This window comes from Equus quagga, chromosome 8, assembly GCF_021613505.1.
Source record: "Equus quagga isolate Etosha38 chromosome 8, UCLA_HA_Equagga_1.0, whole genome shotgun sequence".
Taxonomy (NCBI): Eukaryota; Metazoa; Chordata; class Mammalia; order Perissodactyla; family Equidae; genus Equus; species Equus quagga.
Genome location: NC_060274.1, coordinates 120,332,709 through 120,340,721, shown reverse-complemented (window position 1 = coordinate 120,340,721; position 8,013 = coordinate 120,332,709). Strand labels below are relative to the sequence as shown.

The following is an 8,013-nucleotide window of genomic DNA, read 5'->3' as shown; positions in this document are numbered from 1 at the left end:
TAGGTATGCCAGGATGACTATTCCCATACATGTCATTCCCTGGCCACTGGCACGTGAAAGTTCCTCTGGTGGCCAGAGGAACTCCCTTTGATGTCTCACCTGGATCTCAGCCACTCGTGGGATTTATAGGGAGAGAACTTGGAGCCTGTAGATAGCTTGAGAAAGCCCAGGGTTGGGAAGCTGGTGACATAAAAATTGGGCTGCCTCATGGTTTGACTGGGATTATGTGCTCTGGGTTGAGTGTGCTGTAGCCTTTTGCGCTGCTATGAAGTAGGCTTGGCCTGTTCTCTATTCTCTTATTTCCTGCTCCTTGCTTTGGGGTGTTCTGCCTCCCTAGTTTTCCATTCTCTCCTGCATATGTTCCCCCTCCTCCGCTTACCCAGATGGGATAGAAAGTGTCCATCCCACAACCTCACAGGCCTTAGCAACAGAGGATGACGCTTAAAGAAACCCAGTCAGTATGGCACACACACTGGCTCCCATATCCAGGGACCGTCTGTTTTTCAGTCTGTTGATTATCTGGGGCTCTCTTTCCTGTGACTCATTAGGGCCCTTCATTAGATGAGTGGAGGGAAGTGGGAGGGTGTGGAGGGTGGGAGGAGGGAGTTGCCTGAGTGATGTGGGGCCAGAAGGGACCTCATTTGGGTCAGAGCAGTTATTGCAGCTGTTTTTCATTCTTCACTGTCTCCAAGGAGCCCGTGAAGCCTCTGATCTTGGGAGTAACCTCCAGCAGGTGTAGGATTATGTTGGGGGGTGAGGTGGTCTTTTTGTGGGGCTGTGGAGCCCAGATGCCCTCTAGAGACCCCTCCACCCTCTGTAGTGCTATTTCCACCACCAGGGTGCTCACTGGAGGCCCAGGTAGAAAGAGCAGCATGCAAAGGGGTGGTGGCAGGATGTGGTGAGTGTGGTTCTTGAGGTGCTCAGAAGATGGGTAGGGGAGGGACTTTCACAGGCGCCCCAGATGCAGGACGTGGTAAATGTCAAACCACATCCTGTTGTGAGTCCCCGACCTGGTGCTAGGGACAGGTGGGTGGCTGTTATTACTTGTGCTGATGTTACTCAGAGATAAACAGCCTGGCAGCCAACATTTTGCTCAGACACCCCCTCCCTTCCCCAGCTGTCTCCTGAAAGACCCCAACCTGTGTCTCTTTACTTCCTGGCCTTTAATTCAAGGCCGTCCTGCTTGAAACACCATTTTCTTCTCCTCATTCATGGCTCTGGATGTCTTTCCTGAAGGAGGGCCAGGGAGCAGGTGTCAGGGCTCCAGGTGCCTCTTGTTAAATGTGAGATTCCGGGGTCACCATCACTCCCCCGCTGAGGCTATGTCACAGGTCTGAATGATTTGCTTCTGGGAAGAGCTTAGATTCCCCGAGTTCCCTCCTTCTGGTGATTTGGGGCTTGTAGACTTTGAATCACTGAATCTGAAGAGCAGAGCTTGAAGATTCCTTAGACATCACTTTACCCAACTTCCTCATTTCACAGAGGAGGATATAGAAGCCCAGAGAAGAAGAATGAGTTGTTCAGGGCCATGCAGCTGGGGACAGAGGAGGACCAGAAGCTAATTCTCTGTGTTTCAGCAGCTCCTGGATCTCAGACCAAGCTTAGGGGAATGTGGGCTTTACGTTGAGCTGTGATCTTGCTCTGAATTTTATGAACCACTTGTACAAGAATAAACAAGGCAAATGATGACTTCAGAGGTGGCGTGAGGATGGAGGGATAAATACGGTTAGCCTCAGAATCAGAAATCAGCCTGCAGAAATTAGAGAGGTTGGAGAGATGAGCCGAAGAAATATGATAAAATTAAACAAGTACTCCATGACCCTCCCCCACCGCCAAAAAGAGAGAAAACCAACTGCCTGAACCAGGCAGGGGATATGCGGTTCACAGGCGATGTGTGCGAAAAAACCCAAGGTCTGAGTCAAAAGTGAGCTGTGTGAGTCAGTGGGGTGGTGTGGGGACAGACAGTGAGAAGTTGCCCCAATGGAGTATGTAGAAGATATGGACAATAAGGAGGTAAAGCTCCCTCCATGCTCTGTGTAGGTCAGAACCCACTGGTGCTGCGTCCTGTTCGGAACCCCACACTTCTGGAAAGGTGGAAGAGTAAAAACAAACATAAATGTTTCAGAAGAGAGTGGCTTGGCTGTGGAGAGTAGGAAGTGCTCGACACTGTGCCATATGAGACAAAAATTGAGAGAACTGGAAATGTTTGGCCTGAAGAAAAATCTTTAGGCTAATAATAATAATTATAATAACAGCTAACATTTATTGGTACTGTGATAACAGCTTTAAGTGTTGTGTGAATTAAAGAGGATGAAACCACCTTATGAAGTTGGGGTTGTGACTGAGCCCATTTTATAGGAAGGAAAGCTGAGCCTCAGAGGTGGTCACTTGCCCAAGGTCACACAGCTGATAAGTGGAAGACGTAAGGCTTGAACCTATGTCTCTTTGGCTTTAAAGTCCATACTCTTTGTTATTGTGATGTTCTCCTCTATCTACTGCATGCTTTTTCCGTTCTGCAAACTCAAGCTTTTAAAGGTTCTGCTTATTCTGTCTCTCATAGATTTGTGGACTCTTGGTTGGAGGTGGGCATGCTAGCTGTCTTAGGAAGGGCTCTCATAGGAGTGTAATTATGACCAATGAGGGGCACTACAATGAGATTTATGGATACCTATGCAAGACAAAATTCTTTATAGAGTTGTCCAGTGATGAAATGGCCTATCCAGACACGTCGAGGATTCTCTGTCCCAGGACAGGTCAAACATAACTGAGGGGGATTCAAGACTCTGAAAATTATGCTTGGTTACCACCCCAAGTGTCTACGATTCCAAGATCCGGTCAAGATGAAGTCTCATCGTGGGAGTGAGGGTGAAGAGGGCCGAGTTGTAATTGCTGGAGTGGCCTAGAACTTGGCCAAGAGGAGTCACACCTAGTATCACCATCAAGTCACTATTTTAAAATGCACTTCCTTATGTCAGCAAGTCTGGTCAGGTTGTGGTAGGAGGCTGGGTCCACAGGAAGCCCTGGAACACAGTCTTCCTGTCAAGACCATCCCTCATATCACAGAGGACAGCTGACATAAGTTAGACAAGCTGATGAAACTTCTATGGAAATAGTCACAGTTTTGGGCTCATTTTCAGAGTCTTCTTGCTGACATACAGATCTATTCACTCATCTCTGGGGCCCAATTTTCCCCAAGAAGTCCTCCTAGGAGTTGTAAAGACGATGAATGGAGATGGAAGAGAAAGACCTGTAGTTGAGACTGTAGAGGAGGGGTGTGGTGAGCATAGAATATGTCGTTTGTTGGAAGGAGGTGATTCAGGTCATGACCAAGTACTGTCACAATAAATCCTAAGGACAGCAGAGTTGTAGGATGTGTTAAGAACCCAGAGACTCCAGATCTACAAATACAGCACAAGAAAAGAAAGTCACCAAGATGGGAGGAGAGGATTTGCAACCTTAGACTGAGGCGAGGAATGCTTTGTGTTCAGGGCCCACATAGGGTGGATAATGTCTCACATTATGGGTCTCAAGGTCCAGAAATCTAGAAACTATGTGGGTCTGCTACAAGTAACAGGAATGAACTGTAATTAAAATTGTTGCCCAGGCTTTGTGGCCTTCTCTACTGTGGGTGTTCTTATGTAGGCAAAGGCTAATTTCCATGGACATGTAAAAGGGAAATTGGTGATGAAAGTTTAAGAAGAGGTCAGTGGGGTTGCAGATGACAGATTCATTCATAGCTCAGTGTCGATGCTAGGAATTGACCTGGGGTTTTGAATTATTCCTGTGCTCACCATCAACGTCTCCTAACACCCCTAAATGCAATGCATCTATGTATGAGTGTGATTTTTGGACACATACAAAAAAAAAACACACTCCATTCCCACATCTATCCCTGAGCAGATCGACCTCAAGAACTCCTCCACGTGGGACATTTGGGGCTGTGTGTCACATAGACTGTTAGGGACTGATACAAGTCAGGCTCCCCATCTCTGTGTCACTATGGAAGAAGAAAAATGAGGAAATGGCTCAAAGAAGGAAATGAAGGTATCAGTATCTATCAGCATCCATTCCTCTTATCTCAGCCTCTCTTGTTCTAAAATCCTTTTATCTTTCTTCTCTCCAATACTCTTGCTTAATTGCTTACTTAAGAGAGAATAAGTCTTTGTCTCTTGGATGGTCCCAACCTCCTCTACTCCCCAAGTCCCACTGCCAAACCTTATGTAGCCTCGCCATGAGCTGTGCAGTAGGAAGGGTTTCAGGTCTCTAGCGGATACTGGTGCTGATAGGAGAATTTCTCTTGGGCCAGTGACAGTGACTCCAGCAGCCCTTCACCACAGGAATCCTGTTATTCCACCAGGACATTCCCATTATTATATGACTGGTTGGATGTGTCCTTTCCCCTCCTAGTTTCAGAATAACTCTCTAAAGGGCACAGGTTTGAGGTTCCTCTCCTGGAGTGCTACCCATGGGGAGTCCTGTTGTCCCCCGTGGAATGGTGAGAACTCAGCATCCCACAGGCGTTCTTCTAGAAATACCGGCTTCTACGTTCTCCTCAATCAACAAGCATGCTTTGCCCCTGGATTGGGTGTCACTAGTCGAGTTTGCTCCTGGACCACATTCTTCCCACACATTTTCTTAATAGGGTGAAGCTTAGATAAGCCTTTAGATTGGAATAGGTTGATAGGCCCAGGTCAATGAGGAATTGCTTTGGTTTTTCCCATTCCAGGAATAACTCTGGACCCAGAAGCTTTCTCAGGACGCTTTTAACTGGAGTGACCACATGTCCTGGTTTGCCGGGACAATCCTGACTTACTCTTTTTATCCTGGCATCCCATCTTTCACTCTCAATAGTGTCCCGAGTTGTACAGTAAATGATATGATTGCCCCACATCTAACCCATCTTTTATCATTCACCTGAGGAAAAATGCATGGGATGACCAGAGAATTGGTCTAAAAGAATATACTTAGATTCTAGAGAAAGAGGCAGAGGCATAAGAGATTAACTTACCAGTGCCTGTGAGTTGAATGTTGGGGGTGGCATTGTCTGAGAGAGACAAGGAAATGGCTGTAAAAATTTGGGAAAGGAAACTCTCCCTAGGTCAAGTAGGGTGTTGGGTGGGGACCAAATGGAGTCTGTAACTTTCTCCATCTCTATTATGTCTCCTGGAGTGAGAGAGTGAAGTGCACCAAGTCATTTATCCTCCAGATTCGTTCGTCACCTTGGCCAACCCCAGGTGCCGACCAGCAGTCTTCCCACATCCTCCCACCTGCTAATGCCTCTACTTTCAGCAACCCCAAGGTGACAGTCACCAAGCCCACAGATCTCATTTCCCTTCTGTGAGGGTAACCTTCCTCTCCCCACCTCCACCTTGATCTTTGCCCTACAGCTAGTCAGCTCCCTGCTCACAGCTCTGCTTGTGCAAGCCCCTGTCCTCCAACACCCTGTGCCAGTCCACCCCCTCTGGCCTGCACAAGCCCTGTTCTCTCTGAGGCATTTGCTTTTCCCTTCAGCTGCTTATTTCCTCGTCCCAGCCTTGGGAGGAGCCATGATACATGTCTAAAAAAGAGGAGGCACTGCTTCTGTGGGTGCTGGTTTAGGGCCTAAACACTGTCTTCTTTGATTTGGGACTTTTTTCGGCATCATAAAAACAAATAAACAACAACACTTAAAAAACCATACTGCAGTCTGAGAAGTCTAGAGATAATTACAACTGATGGCAAGTTACAGGCATGTGATGAGTTTCCTGGGCCACGCCTGCCCTGGGCCACATCCTTTCCTGGCTGTATGAGCTGGTCTAGAGAACCCCCCATGTCTGGTTCCTGGATACTCAGTGTGGTAGGATGAATATTGTCCCTTCAAAATTCATGCCCACCTAGAACCTCAGAATGTGACCTAATTTGTAAATAAGTTCTTTGCAGATGTGAATGTTAAGTTTCTCAGGATGAAATCCTTCTGAATTCAGGGTGTATCCTAAATCCAATGACTTGTGTCTTGATCAGAAAAAGGAGAGGAAAATTCTCAGAGCCACAGAGACATGAGCAGAAGGTGATGTGAAGACAGGCATAAGGTTGGAGTGATGCTGCTACAAGACAAGGAATGCCAGGAGGCTCAGGAATGGGAAGAAGCAAGAAAAGATTCTCCCCTAGAGCTTTTGAAGGGAGTGTGGCCCTGTTCACACCTTGATCTTGGACTTCTGGCCTCTGGAACTGTGAGAGAATACACTTCTATTGTTTAAACCATCAAGTTTGCAGTTCTTTGCTACTGCAGTGCTAGGAAACAAATACACTCAGGAATCAAGGTCTCTTCAGTCTTTACCATGGGTCCCGTGCTAGAGTTTGGGAGCAGATGCTCCAGGGTCACCCCGTGACAGTCACATCGTCCTGACCACTACTTGGAAAAAGCTTCTTGAATGGGCCAGTTTCACAGCTTGCCAGTCATTTGATCTATGAACTGTGGTTTCTTCACCTATAAAGTAGGGAGAATCATACCCACTTGTAGGGTCATTGTGGGGATTAACAGGGACAACACGTGTGCCAGTGCCCAGCCTAAAGTCTGGAACAAAGCAGGCTATCAATAAGGGACTCTATCTTCCCCACGCTTTCTCAGCTTTCAGACTTCCTTCTCACCCCTTACATTCAACCTCAAGTAACTTGCACATGGCCTTTTCACTGGTCTATGCCTATGTCCTCTAATTGCATCCCTTGCCTCCCCTAGGGCAGTGTTCTACCACAGTGAATATAACCCGCATGTAGAGTTTATTCTAGTGCGGTAACTGTCTCTGCCCAAGTGGATGCACTTAACATGCTGCATTTGGGGTGGCTTGCTTTCCATCCCATCAAGTGAAGGTTCTTGTTGGAAGGGCTACTTGGTGTAGCACCTCAGCCCCCACTGGACCGTTCTCTTCTCCATTCCTCCTCCGGGCCTGACGCATGTGCCCTGCCTCTGTGGAATTTCTAGACTTCATATATCAGTGGTATCAGCTCTGTGCCTTCTTTGGGATTCTAACCTAGATATGCAGAGTAGAACTAAATCTTATGTTGAAATCTAAAATCAAGATAAGATGGAGATGTTAAGAACAGATAGAGATAACACCTAAATGCATAATAAATGAAAATTGAATCTGGAATTGAGAAATGGCCAGGCATTCTAACCCCACAGGTCTGCTCTGTCCTCTGTCCCAAGCTGAGGGTGGGGCTGTAGTTCCCCTGTGCTCATCCTTATGCAGGTTTTCCAGAGTCCAGCTCCTAAAGCCCTTCAGACTAACACTAGATGCTGGGGATCCCAAATGCCTGGGTATGAGCCATGGGGTCCATCCTCCATCAGGATGAACAGGAGGAAGTAGCATTGATCAGAGAGGAGGGTGGGTCAGTCACTCCATATGCCTGAGGGGTGTTGCTTTCTCCAAATCAGAAGGTAGGTCTTTGAAGGGCAGAACTCCATAGACACTCCTGAGACACGGCCAGATCCAGCATGACACTTTTATTACCTTAGTCTATTTCAGATTCAGGGAAGCAGAGAGAAGGGACAGACATGCAGAAAGGAGATAAAAGGTAGACAGAGAATAACTCTTTAGGAACACAGATTGGAAGCACGTAAATGACACTCTAGGGTGAGGATTAAGAACAACCCAGGATACACTTTTGGAGCTGGTCTCAGGAATCCTTTTTCTTGACCTGAGGAAGAGAGGACATTGTCAGGGTCCTGGTGGCCAAGGACCAGCAAGTGGGGGTCAGAGGAGCCTGACTCTGGGGACTGATTTTGGATAAGACTTGTTGATTCTCCCCACCCTCCGATGCTGGATTCTGTAGTGATCTCTGCGCTTTGCCCCAGTCTGGGAGCCCCATTATACTTTCCTTGAGATGGCAGGACATTTCAGGGCTGAGGTCAGGCTCTGAGATGCCCTGATATCCCATGTATGATGTTCCGCCTTCTCCCTCCAATAACCTGCCCATCGTGCCCTCCTCTTTACCATGGCCATCAGCACGAGGGCGCTGACCAGTACAGCATACAGG

The 8,013-nt window shown here is 47.4% G+C and overlaps 1 long non-coding RNA gene across 1 annotated transcript; it reads right to left on the bottom strand.

Annotated features, from left to right (window-relative positions):
- Window positions 1-7,465: 7,465 nt before the first annotated feature.
- On the bottom strand, window positions 7,466-8,013 carry LOC124243255 (uncharacterized). The gene is made up of 2 exons (XR_006889656.1): window positions 7,971-8,013; window positions 7,466-7,674 (listed from the first exon to the last, which is right to left on the bottom strand). It is a non-coding gene; the product is annotated as an uncharacterized LOC124243255 (long non-coding RNA).